This window comes from Ambystoma mexicanum, chromosome 6q (genome assembly GCF_040938575.1).
Source record: "Ambystoma mexicanum isolate Mex_15411 chromosome 6q, UKY_AmexF1_1, whole genome shotgun sequence".
In the NCBI taxonomy this organism is placed as follows: Eukaryota; Metazoa; Chordata; class Amphibia; order Caudata; family Ambystomatidae; genus Ambystoma; species Ambystoma mexicanum.
In genome coordinates, this window is record NC_090937.1 from 234851087 (window position 1) to 234865101 (window position 14015).

Here is a 14015-nt window from a genome sequence, read left to right on the forward strand (position 1 = left end):
TCCATCGCCGGGGCCGCCAGCACTGCCGCAGCGCCATCCCCTCTCGGGTTGGCCCGGTTCATTGATGCTGCGGCAGAGCAGAACGGGCCCAAAGACAGACGGGCTGCAAGCCGGCCCATTCTCCTCCGGCGTTGGTCGGCGGCTGAGCTCGGGAACTCGAGCACCAGGCACGGGCCGGCCGCTCAGCGTTGGAGGGGTTAAATGTACCCCGCAACCCACCGCCAGGGGGCACAGTCATCTCCCCCCCTAACCTGTAACGCCAACGGGCCCCGGTCATCCCGCACGGTGAGCGGGGCGTAGGGAAAGCCCCAAGACGCCATACAAAGTGGGCAGAGCCTGCAGGAGGCTCACACGCCGTGCTGCACATGTTTGCAGCGGCAGCAACCAAGGGACTGGGGGCTTGGTGGGAGGTCTTGGTTCAATCAACAGGAGAAAGGGAACAGGAAGGGGGAAGGCAGCTCTATTTCTAGAGGGAGGGCTCCCCGAGTCTCAACCAATCAGAGGGAGGGCGAAGGGACGGGTCCCTGATTGGCCCTCTTACAAGCCTAGGACTGGACAAGCCTAATGGCATTTGTGTTGCTCTTTGCAGGGAGAAGGAGAGGAGTGTGGAAGTGACTGGTGGGCCTATCCGGGCCCGAGTGAGTAGGAGAACCCTCACAAGGAACATATACCCCAGGCTTTGACCCAGAGTGAAGTAACTGTACTAAGGCCGGGGTCCTTTGTTTAATGTTTAATCTCTGAACATTAACAGTAAATGAAATAAAGTTCTCTCAAGCATCAACACCGGCTCCTGTCCTGATTGTCACACTGTCTCACCCAGTAGTTCCCGGGGATCTGCCATTCAGGTGGCCAGGACACAGCTATCGCTTTTGGATCTAGTTCCTGGGGGTGGACCAGTGCAGGAGGATCACCTGGGTGAGGGGACTTCAGGGAGTGGGAGGCCGGATGGCAAGACGCGGTATTCCCTTCCCTATAACACCTTTACACAATCTTATCAGATCAGATAGGATATGTAGGACCTCTAGCCCCGCCGCTTTCCAACACAAACACTTTCACAGGGACATCCTGCTATGGGAGAAAATAGACAATCATCCGAGCTGTATACCTGTCCTGTCCCAATACAATGGTCAGGTGAGGTCAGCCAATTAATGACAATTACTCACACCTGACTTCCATTAAACTTCCCCACACGGATAAAAAGGCAGAGCACGAGAGCACACTCTGAGCGAGGCAAAGCACACGAGGAAACAGCAGTTTCGAGACGGCAGCTGGACTAGAGAAGAAAGACAGCAAAACAGGAAGGGATTGCAAGGAGGGAAATTCCCTTGACCTTTCCGACAACAAACCGTTACTTCCAAGAGCTCTCGGGATTAGGAATTGTAAGACCAGGAAACCAGGCTGAAGAATCCTGTATTGTGTTTCAGAGATATCAGGGGCCCTCCTGCGTCACTAATTAAGGCAGGGAGAAGCAGCAGCCGCTGTGGTAGCATCCTTGGCTCCAAGAACAAAGCAGCGTCAGTGAAATCACAGCCGGTGAGTTGGGGAGACCGATACAGGACCAGTCTGTGTTGAAGCCAAGGCTGCAAGCAGCAACATTGTATGGTGAGCGATGGAACAACCATTGTTAAAACGTGTGTGATAAAAGAGGCAAGTAAAGTTGAACTGCTGATGAGTGGTTGAACTTTGAAAAGCAAGATACAATACCTTTGCCAGAGTGGTCTGGCACCACGTTTGTGCTCAATCGAACATCTGTGTAAGGTATCCAGGTGAGAAGTGGCAGAAGTAAAGGTTAAAGGGTTCTATTAAGAAGAGAACGAAGAATTGTGAATCAAAGTGGTCCTGCAAAGGGTCCAGCAAAATCGCACACAGTCGAAAGTCTTCAATTTCAATAAATAAATAAAGTTTGAAAAATGAGATAAATTTGGTCCAAGCCCAGCAGAGGGAGACCAATTGAAGGTTTTGTGTTAAAGTGGGTCTGAGCCCGGGGGAGGGGTGCCCGGGCTGAACAGTGAATCACCAGAGAAGATGTGCATATGAAAATCCGGAGGAGAAAGGAATTTTGAATGTTTGTTTGTCACATCAGGCCCTCTGAAATAAGCGACTTTCAATGGCAAATCGACTTTGATACTGAGATTTTGAACTGCATCTTTGTGCTAGAAAAGCCAACGTATGTGCTAAGCTCAAGTGTGCTTTCTTGTGCAGGGCTGTAAACGTGGGGAAGGGAAGCTACTATTCTGACATATATATTTATTTAATTGTTTTTTTTTATAATGCGCCCAATATCGTACCCGAGTTCGGTTTCTAAGCTCGGATCCGGGATTCAAACCTCTGTTGCTAAACTTGGTCTTGTTTCCAAGACCAGCATGTTGGCCCTGTGCTATCCTCCGTTCACATTTAATTTCTTGAACACTTTTCTTTTGTATACCATTGTTTCCCACACCATTTGTATTTAGAAGTAAGGATTGGCAATAGGTTTATTAGTATAGGCCCTTTTATTTCGACCAGACTCTACTGTTTTTCAAACCCAATTGAAGTTCAATAAACAACCTTGAACTGTGATCACTTGTGTCTGTCTTCACTGTTTGATACCATGCCTTCCTTACATGCCCTCATAACTAAACCTAAACAATGTGTAGGGATTTCACCACCAAAAGAAATGTTCCAATTTAAAGTTCTGAGATTCTTCCAGATCTTGGCTTGCGTTTCAGCCCATTCCCCAAGATCAACAAAGTTCTGATAGGCCTTGGGGTTGCTTTCGCCAAGTTCAACACAGTTCCAATAGTCTTATAACTTTCAATAAGTGTTCCAAACCAACTTTCATGCTTTTCAACAGTTCACTTAGCTTGTTCTTTTCAAAACTTGATAGGCACAACAGTTTCAGTAACTTAACTTTCCCTGGTTCACTACAAGTAGGGGTTACTCGGTCTAGGCGCAGTTGTCGCATCACACAGTCCACCCTACAGGTCACGCAACCAATAACCCTTGGCACTTTATTATATTCACTTGTTCTCATAGGACTTCCTTACCAACACAGGCTCCCCCTTTGAACCTGTGTCAACTGTCCATTGGCAGTCCTTTTTATCCTTGGCAGAGTCACACCTCTGCCACAACTTGACTTCCACACCAAACCCTCCTAACCATCCCATCAGGCCAACACAGCCCTATCATCCAGACTGAGTTGCACCCCTGTTTCTCTTTCCTCCCAGTGACCCAAGTCATGGTTATTGACACCATCCGAGCCCTCAGACACTCCAATTGTAAGGCAGACACATGCCCAGTGCACATCATCAAGCTTTGCGCGCCCAGCCTGACCCCTATAATTACTGACTTTGTCAACGCCTCATTTAAAACCTGCAAAGTACCCACCAGTATTAAGGCAGCTTGGGCCACCCCCTCCTCTCCTAAGAAAACCTTCACTGTATCCTGATGTACCCATTAACTACAGACACATCACTACAGTGCCCTTTTAGCTCATAATTCTCGACCGCATTGCCTTCGTTCAATGCCAACAATTTGTGGAAAACCACTCCCTCCTAGGCTCCAGACAGTCAGGCTTCCGACCTAAACACAGTACTCTCCTAGACCTGAAAGTACAGCTGCACAGTATCCGTGACACAGGTAACCTTGCCATCTTTATTTTCTTAGACCTGTCAGCAGCCTTTGACTTGGTTGACCACAGTCTCCTGTGACACAACCTTTCCTCTCTCTTTCACGTCTCGACCAAGGCCGTCTGATGGATCAAATCCTTCCGTAGTGATCACACCTCTAGAATCTTTATCAAATCATACTCTGCTGATCCCACCCATGTCCCTCTTGGTCTACCCTAAAGTTCCTGTTTCTCCTCCACCCTCTATAACTCCTACACCAAGCCCCTGTTCGACCTTGACGCCCTTGGTGTCACCTACAGCAACTTTGCAGACGACACACAAATCCTCATCCCCATCCCCATCTCAGGCAACCACACCACTGACACAAATACCATCAACAATGTCTACTGACCTATCCAAACTGGATGGCTGCTCACAACCTCTGTCTCAACGATGAGAAGACAGAACTACTCATAGTAGGATCCCCGCTCGTCTAAAATCTGACTCATCATATGCCACCTTCCTCATTGACGGCACAACCATGCCTGTCCTCAAACATACCAAAACCCTAGGAGTCCATCTTGATGCCGAGTTATCTATGTCCAGACATAGCAATGCACTTGCCTCCTCAAAAGACCACACTGCCAAACTAATTTCGCTTAGCAGACAGTTCCTTAGTCCTAACTGCCTCACTCTCTCAAGAGCCATTATCCTAGCCAAGTTACAACTTCTGAAAAATAAAGCCCTGCGTACGGCCCTCGCCTCCGCAAATCGGACCATATCTCTCCTACACGTCGTGATGTTCACTGGCTACCAATAAAAGCCTGTATTGACTTCAAAACACTTACCATTGCACATTGCTGCATTTACAACGAAGCTCCACATTACTGAAAAATAGCATCAGTAAAAAACATTATGGCCGCTCCCTCGGCTCCTCAGATCACCTCTCCCTGGCAATCACTTGCTTCAAACTTGCCAGAGCGGGTGGTGTTAGTTTCAGCACCACAGCCCCAACTCTTTGGAACACTCTGCCTGTGCATATCAGGAACAAACAATCTTACCCAGCATTCAAAAGACTGCTAAATACGACCAATGTCTCTGCTATAACCATGTGCTGTCTGAGGATCCCTCACCTCTTCTTCACTGCCTGGACTGACTTTGGTCTTTACCTTCTCTGTAAAAACACTGATACCCATGGGTCTGAGCATTACACAAATGTAAAAAAATACAAATTAAATTCACTTTGTGGGGTACTTTCCTTGTCACCACTTTGCTTCCATACTTCACAATAGTGCTCATCATTTGACTTTTGAATTGTTTGCTCAGGCCTTGTTACGGGCAGCCATTAGATTCATACTTTCACATTGTTCATTAATGCCTTTCTCTGTATTCGAAAATGCACCTTACTGTCCTTTCACTTTTGCGGTGCTACTTTTCTTTATTTCGGTATTCAATGCTCGCTCAGCATTCACAAAACTTTCCTTCAGTCTCCCGACCATCTTATCATATGTTTTCATCTGATCATCATCTCATTTTGCCCAACCCCAAACCCTGGAGCACCCTGACGTGACTATCCCCTTTCCGTCACTCACCGGTCTTCGCCCCCGATACATAAGCCCATGTTTTAAGAAAAAAGGTCCTCCTTTCTCATGGCCCTCTTGTTCAGATGTAACCTGTAAAAAGGCTTCAGCCAATTTACGAGGCATTCCTTTGGGCAAAGGCTAGATCGGGAAGGGTTTAAGTTTCTTATGCAATGACCTTTCAAGGTTCAGGCTGTGGAGGATTGTCAGGTGTTTCGTCTGACTCCCCAAAACCTCGAGCACCTCTATCGGTTCTCTCCTTCCCGGCCTCTTCCTAGGGAACATAGCCCTCTCAAGCACCCCTTGAACAATTTTATCCCCTTGATGGATGTGGAAGGGATCTTTTTCATGGTTCTGTAATAATACTTTAACATCACCTCAAAGGTCTGGGTCTATAATACCAGCCAGTACATCAATTCCAAACGTGCATGCGAGTCCCGACCTCAGAGCCAATCTAATATAGGTTTCAGAGGGTGGAATTAGGATCAAATCAGTGGGTATCAGTCGTCTTTCACCTAAGGGAATAAGTTTGTCCCTACTGTTACAAATATCAAACCCAATAGGGCCCTTAGTGACTACTGATGGGTCTGATGCTCTGGTACTTAGCTTTTCAAATTTGAGGGTTCCCCAACTTGTATCGGCTGACCCGCATCCCACTTCTGACACGATTTCTGAAGGCATCATGAAGCAAGACACAGACAACAGATTCAATGTTCGAACTAAACACAAACACTTTTATTAAGTTAAATGTCAGGATGGAATAAGGCCTAACTTGCCCTGGTACGGTGGGATTTCTCTACCTAAATAAACTAAGGATGGTCCAAGTTCAACTAAACTAATTGCCCTCGCAACTAAAGCTAAAAATGTGTAGGGATGACAGCACCAAAAGAAATGGTGATCCAATTTAATGTTCTGAGCTTCTTTCAGCTCTTGGCTTGCGTTTGAGCCCTTTCCTCAAGTCCAAAACAGTTCCATACAAATGAGCTTGTGGTTCCCAACCCAAAGTTCAACACAGTTCCAATAGGCCTCTGGGTTCCCTTCCACAAGTTCAACATAGTTAGAATAGTCTCTTGACTTTCAATAAGTGCTGCAAACCAACTATGCAACCTTTCAGGCTTTTCAACAATTCACTTACCTTGTTCTTTGCAATACTTCATAGGCACAACAGTTTCAGTGTCTTATCTTTCCTTGGTTCACTCCAAGTAGGGGTTACTCAGTCTAGGTGCAGTTGTCGGACCACACGGTCCACCCATTACAGCTCACGCAACTGATAACCCTTGGCACTTTGCTATATTCACTTGTTCTCATTGGACTTCCTTGACAACACAGGCTCCCTCGTTGAACCTGTGTCAATTGTCCATTTGCAGTTCATTTTATCCTTGGCAGCTTCTTGCCTCTGCCACAACGTGACTTTCACACCATTCACTTTGTGGGATTATTTCCTTGTCCCCACTTTACTTCCATACTTCACAATAGTGCTCATCATTGATCTTTTCACTCGTTTCCTCAGCCCTTGTTACTGGCTGTCATTTGATTCATACTATCACATTGTTCATCAATGTCTTTTTACTTGCTTTCTCTGTATTCGAAAATGCACCTTACTTTCATTTCACTTGTGCGGTGCTATCGTGTATTTTGCATAACTTTTCTTTAGTTTGGTATTCAATAATGCATGAAACACTTTGCAGCTCGCTCGGCATTAACAAAACTTTCCTTCGGTCTCCCGATCCTCTTATGTTGGAGTCTAAAGTGTCCCACAGCTCCAGTGGGCAATCCCAGAACTTTGCTGAACACGATTCATTCTCTGCAACCAGGTTTTCGTCTGGTAGAGAGACGCAGCCCCTCCTCTTGGCAGCAATGAATGGAATACAGATGGCGGCTGATGTTGTGGTGTGATGGGATTGGACATACTTGACCTCTCACTGGCATTCAACACCCTTGCGCAAAATATCCTCCTTATACATTTTGCCTATGTGGAAAGATATGACTGCATTAGCCTGTTTTTCCTATTTGTTTAATATTCTTCATAGAAGTGAAATGTTAAACACAGCAATGTAGTAGTTGCAACCTTACAATGGCAGACGGTTCCAAAACTAAAGAAAAGTTTGCTGCATTTTCAACAAGTAATGTCAGAAACTATCAAATAAATGATTGCTGGATCATGGTTAAGTAGAAATGGTGCTGTTTTTGCAGATTATTTAGACAATTCACTCTTTCGTGCTGATACACAGTGATGATATACATGAACACATTAAGGTTTCGTTGTCAGATTACATTAATTCATTAAACAGCAACTTAGGCAGCAAGAAGACCTATTATATTATAATGCCAAATTAAAATACAAGTGTGTTAATATTTAAATCAGACGGTGCACTGGTGCTCAATGATATAATTAACTAGGAAAGTACAACAGTTTGTGATATTAAAGGTCTGTTTGTAGCACACATAACTTTTCGATTATTTATCCATGTACTCTGATGTCTGTTAATGTTTTATCTGTTTGCATGTGACTGGGATTTAAGGTTGGGCCTTTTTATGTACTTGTACAAACTATGACATATGCATATCATAATATATATATATCTATATGATACATTACTCATGTAATCTTATTTATAATGCTTGTATCTGCTTAGATTCACATGCTATCCATAGGCTGACATCCAGTGGAAGCTGCAGAGAATTACAGTAGTTTTTCGAAATTCGAAAAGGGACATCGATAGAGCGTGCCAGTAATACTATCCCTAGTGTGATGTCCACTGTAGCAATGGTCCTTCAAGGGTCAAGGTCCCTCAGATTGTTTTGTTTCTGACATGAGGTGGCATGAAGAGTAGCAGGAGTACAGGTGTAGTAAAGCAGATATGTATCAGATAAAGGCCAGAAAAAACATCTATGCGCCTTCTACTCAAGGGAAGGAAGGCTGGCTTGCATGTGAATCCAAGCAGATACCAGCATCAGAAATACGATTACGGTGAGTAATGCATCCTTTCTGAGGCTTGTGGAATCTGCTTAGATCACATGCTATGCATAGATTAGCGAGCAGTGTTTGGAGAAGGTGGTGGGTTGTGAGAAGGTATAGTGGCAAATAGATGTTTTAGAACCGTTTGTCCCACCTGGGAATCTGGTTTAGAGAGTGTGTCAATGCAGTAGTGCTGAATGAAAGTGTGTACTGAGCTCCATATAGCCGCTTTGCAAATGGTGTCCAGTGGGACGTTTGCGATAAAAGCCAGAGGAGCTCCTGTACCCCTCGTGAAGTGAGCTCTTGGTGTGAAAGGCAGTGTTTTGCTTGATAAAGAGTAGCAGAGCTGTATTCATCCGACTATCCATCTGGAGATGGCATTTTTGGAAATGCGGTCTCTTTCTCTGCCTGGTGCCACGGAGACAAACAGTTGTCTGCTTTTCTGAGCGGTCTGGTCTTGTTTACAAATCTTCTCCACTTTATCGAAATAACAGTGTCTGGTGTTTGGTTTACGTGCCTCCTTGAGGATATCCATACACCTTTTGAGGTAAATTAAGATGTCCAAACTTTAAAACCTCAGGAGCTATGGTGCCAAGTTCAGTGAGTGAGGTTGAGGGTGTAGTGTTGTCCCCCCGTGCTGGGAAAGCAAGTTGGCCGGGCACGGGAGCTTGATCGGATCGCACATCGCCAGTTTGCGCAGATGTGGATACCAAGATTGTCTCGCCCACATGGGAGCAACTCAGAATAACGTCATCAGTTGCCTGTGAATCTTGTTCACCACTCTGCTCATTAGTGGAGTTGGTGGAAAAGCGTAGACAGATTTCCCTGACCCACTCATCCATAGGGCGTTCCCCGTGGAGAAACCTGGTCACTGCTCGTTTTCTCTTGTAGCGAACAAATCGAACGTTGGGTTGTCTCACTGTGAGAAAATGTGATCTATGGCATTTCTGTCCTCTTTTAGAGGATCTCTGCTTAGTGAGTCCGCTAAGGTGTTGAGTTCCCCTGGAATATGTTGGGAAGTCAGGAACAACCCCCGTTTGAGTGCCCATTTCCATATTTTCTGTGCTAGCCTGGACAAATTTGGAGAATGTGTGCCTCCCCTCCCCCCGCTTGTTGATATAGAACATTGCAGTGGTGTTGTCTGTGAGAATTTGTACTGACTGATTTGTCAGGTGCACTTCTAAGGCTTGGAGCGCTTTGAATATTGCGAGAAGTTCCAGCAATGTTGATGTGGTTCTGTGTTGTGATTTGAGTCCACAGACCATGTACTGTGAGATGAAGGGGCCCCCACCCGGAGAGTAACGCGGCTGTTGTAACTACCGATTGCACCGCTAGGTTGTTGAAGGATTTTCCTTTCAACAGATTCTCTTGTCCACCAGCGTAGAGCTTGTACTAGTGTTGGCGAAAAGGACCACTAGATCGTCCCACTGACCGCTTGCCTGAGACCACTGTTTTGCCAACTACTCCTGCATCAGACGCATGCGCAATCGTGCGTGTGGCACCAGGTAAATGCAAGATGCCATCATGCCGAGCAAACGCATGGCTTTTTGTATGGTTATCTGGTGACCGGCTTGATACTGAGATACTTGCAGCAGTACGTTTTGTATTCTTTCCTTTGATGGATAGACTAAACCTTCCTCTGTTTTTATGACAGCTCCTAAGAACTGCTTGGTCTTGTTTGGTACAAGGCTTGATTTTTTCTTGTTGATCGAGAAGCCCAATTGGAAAAGAAGGTTGATCGTTCTTTGGGCATTTTGCTTGCAAATCTAGGATGTCTCCCCATGATCAGCCAGTCGTCCAGGTAAGGGTACACTGGGATTGCCTCCTTGCGCAGGTGCGCTGCCAACACTGCCAGTACCTTGGTGAATACCCTTGGAGCAGATGCTATAACGAAGGGTAGCACCTTGAATTGGTAGTGCTGGTTTGCTATCTTGAAACGCAAGAATGTTCTGTGCGCTGGGAATATTGAAATATGGCATCTTTCATATCCAAGGTTGCCATGTAGTTCCCTCGCTTTAGCAGTGGGATTACTTCCTGTAGCGTTGTCATGCAGAATTTGTGTGTCTTGACATAGGTGTTTGCAGGGAACAGATCTAATACAAGGCGCATTGTTAGATCTTTTTTGGGCACAATGAAGTACGTTGAATAGATACCCTTGTTTACCTGGTTCACGGGACGATTTCGACAGCACCCTTTAATAGCAGCACTTGCACCTCTTCCAGAAGTATGCACTGTTTTTCCTTTGTGGTGGTTCTTTGTCTCAAGAGGATGGTAGGAGGGTCGTTGTAGTAGTGCTACAATAATAGATACAATAACCACCCGCCACGGTTGAAAGCACCCATTTGTCTGAGGTGATTCCCTCCCATTTTTGGGTAAAGTGTGTTATGGGTCCTCCTACTGGAGTGACATGGGAGGGGACCGGAAGCGGGTGGTTATTGTTTTAGGGGTGTGGATCCACCTCCAAGATCTGTCCGTGCCGCGAGATCTTCTTTGGCCTCTCTGAAAGCCTTGTGAGGATTGGCCTTGTGTTGAACCACAGGACGAACTTTGATCCTGGTTGTATCCAGACCCCCTTTGAGTATTTTGTCCACTAAATCACCGAAAATTATAGCCTCCCCTTTGACCTGAGGGCTTGTTTGTAAGCTGGCCCAGTGACTTTAGAGTGTCGTACTATTGTTTAGCACTTTTGAGTGCATCCTCTACAGCCTTGCCGAACAGAACATTTGCCTCTATTGGCATGTTGAGAAGAGTCGCTTGTGTTTCTAGCTTAAAGCCCGACTGGCGCAGCCATGCGTGGCGCTTCAGAAGAGTGCCCTCAACAATAATTCTCCCCAGATTATCAGCTGCATCTAAATTACTCTTCAGAATGCAGTTGGAAACAGCTTTTCCTTCTGACACAGCAAGGGAGAGTTGGGATTTCTGGGGCTGAGGCCATTATTGCGGTTATTTCGTCTCACTTGTGGCAGTTGTAGCTTGCCAGCAAGGTGGTGCTGTTTGCAATCCTCACCTGATATGCTGCGGAGGTGGCGACTTTCCTACCGAAAGTGTATATTTTTTTGCTCTCCTTGTCGTGGGGTGCCTTTGATGATGCGAGAGGTGTTCCTGCCCTTTTCCTCGTGGTGGTAACGACCAATGAGTCTGGTTTAAACTGCCCCCTGATGTAGAGGCGGGCTGAGGGGGCTGGTCAGAATTTTTTTTCAATGTAGGAGTTTACTGCCCGCGTTAGGTTAGGGGTTACCAAAGAGGGTTGCATTCACCTTTGCGCAGATTGTAGTAAGGGGATGAATTGGGTTGTTGCTTTCTTGTCTCCCAATAAGTTTTTGACAAAATCTTTGTCGACTTGTGTTTCTTGTGTCTCTATTTGGAAGTGCTCAGCTACCTTTAGGAGCATGTCACTGAACTGGATCTGGTTATCAACCGGTGAGTCTGCCACCGGCAGGACTGCATGATCTGGCGACAGTATGACGTAAACGCCTTCCTCTTCATCATCATAATAATGGTCCACGTCCCCTTTGTCCCCCTGATCCTCTGAATCCGTATAAGCTCCAGTCTCCTGAAAGCTTTGGGTGGGGGCATAGTGTTCAAGCTGGCCAGGTTCTTTCTGAAGAGTGGCAGCTTGTAGGGTGTCTGCCCGGGCTCTTTTGGTGGGGGGTTGTGACACTGCCGCCCCACTAGCTGGTGGCATTTTCTAGAACCTGAGGGTGGCTGTCGAAAAAGTTGGCCAGAGAGGACATGCATCTCATGAACCTGTCTATTTCTTCAGTAGACCGCTGGGTTGAGCTTGGAATAGTGAGGAAGTTCAGGTGTAGGCTGCCTCTTGTGCCTCATAGCCTCCGATAGCCTCTGGCCTCATAGCCTCTGATATTGTTCCCTCCCCTTGGGAAACAGTCTCCTTCTCCCTATGGGTTTTGTGGGTCTTCGATGTGTCGTGTTTTGAAGTACGCCCCTTCAGAAGTGTCTCTGGGACATGTTTTTCAAAGAGATGTGACAATTTCGTGGTCTGCACGGATTTTGCAGTCCGTCGACTTTTGCTTTTTGGCATGTGATCGGGCGGTGGTTGCGTCTTTCGACGTTTGGTTTTCGGCAGTAGTTTTGGGCACAGTGTCCGAATCAGATGTTTCTCTCGACTTCGGGGGCCTGACGTGAGGCGAACGCGATTGTCCAGAGGACAGGGAACTGGTGGACCTCCGCCTTGAGGCCGTGTGTGGCCCTGTAGTCGGTGTTGACATCGACTTATGGCCTTGTGTTGGGTGCTTAGCGTAGGAAAGCGTGCCTGTGCTGGAGCCGCCGGGTATCGTCCCTGTAACAGAGCCGCCGGACTGTCTGGTGGGATCGGGGGCTTGCACGTGTGAATCTGATAGATCCCTTTCGCTGTTTTCATCACTGAAGACGCCGATGCTGGTGTCACTGGTTGCACCCTCCACGTCCATGGCGGCCTCGGCCTGCATGGCGAGTCCAGCGCTTCGTTTTGCGGTCCTTTAAGGTTTTGGACTTAAAGAACTTGCAAGCTTTGCAGTGGCCCTCGTTATGGTGCCTTTGAAGACAAAGGTTACACACCCGGTGCAGGTCCTTCTAGGGAAATGTTCTATTACATGTAGGACAAAACTTAAAAGGTGTATTTTCCATTTCGAATGGGAATGGCAGCTTGGCGAATAAAGTGGGAAGAAGGGGAAATATGCATTCTCATAGTTTAGCCAAGATATGTACCATCCCCCCACTCTGCCTACTGTGAGGGCCGAGGCCGGCAGCGCCTTCCATAGCCATGTGGAAGTTCGTCGAGGCAAGTTCTGCAGCCGACAAAGGTAGTCCTCTAAGCCGTTGCCAAAGTTGTTGTAGGGGAATGGCTAAGACAGGACAGAAAGAGTAACTAGTTATAATTTTTCGTAATAAATGGCATCAGACAGAAGGAACTCTGCTTTCAGCGTCCGACAATGATGGTGGAAAAAAACAATCTGAGGGACCTTGACGCGTGAAGGACCATGGGTACTGTGGACGTCACACTAGGGATAGTATTACTGCCACGCCCTGTTGATGTCCCTTTTTGAGTGTAATACTCTGCAGCTTCCACTAGATGTCGGCCTATGTATTGCATGTGATCTAAGCAGATTCCAAATGCTTCAGATATAGATATATATATATAGATGGATATAAAATTTTGAACATAATGCAAACAAGCGTTTAGAACTAGCACTCCATTGGCTCCTCATCAATCTCGAAAAAATAACTGGCTTATCAGATACCCCCCGTTAATATCCAGGGGGTGGGTACCTATTGGCAGTTGAACTCGTCATGTAGATGACTAATTCTTCCTGCCAATATAACTCTCAGGACTACAAAAGGACAGACAGAGCTCTATTGACCGAAAGTTGGATGACGCCCCTGGGACACAGCTGGCTGCAAGAAAAAATACACACTATCAGCACCACAACAAGTTATACAAACAGTAATGCAGATATGAGTTGCAATGCTCACTTGTGCGTCGAGACAGGAGTCCTCTTGGTAATCAAAATGGTATGGAATTCCTGTTCCCAATCAAATAGGGGCACAGCTCTAAAAGTAGAGGATAAGTCAATCTATAAGAGTCTAGCTAACAACGAACCAAACAATTGGTTGGTTGGCTTAAAACATTCTTTAGGCAAGAAAAAAGACTGATTGTCTTACCAACAAGAATGCGTGTAGCTGAAGAGTAGAGGAAAGACTGTGGAAACAAGGACTGGAAAAGTCGTTAGTGAATCCCCTAAACCGCCGGCACAAGGACGCCTTAAATGATGTCCAAATGTTCAAAGATGAATCCTACAACCGACGGCATGAGGACACCGAAGATCTAAGACCGGTGCACCATCAAGAAGTCTCTAGTCCGAGCACGTACAGTACCAAGGTCTTAGGTCA

The 14015-nt window shown here is 46.3% G+C and overlaps 1 protein-coding gene across 6 annotated transcripts in view; it reads right to left on the reverse strand.

Moving 5' to 3' along the window:
* The window catches only part of LOC138515929 (sodium/hydrogen exchanger 9B2-like), a 1072421-nt gene that overhangs the window by 886443 nt on the left and 171963 nt on the right, over positions 1-14015 (reverse strand). The window contains exon 1 of one of the 6 annotated variants that reach the window (XM_069630698.1): positions 6303-7106. The exons of the other annotated variants lie outside the window; for them this stretch is intronic. The gene's annotated coding sequence lies outside the window, so the exon portion shown is untranslated. Of the gene's footprint in view, positions 1-6302; positions 7107-14015 lie in introns of those variants that run through there. 6 annotated transcript variants of the gene reach the window in all.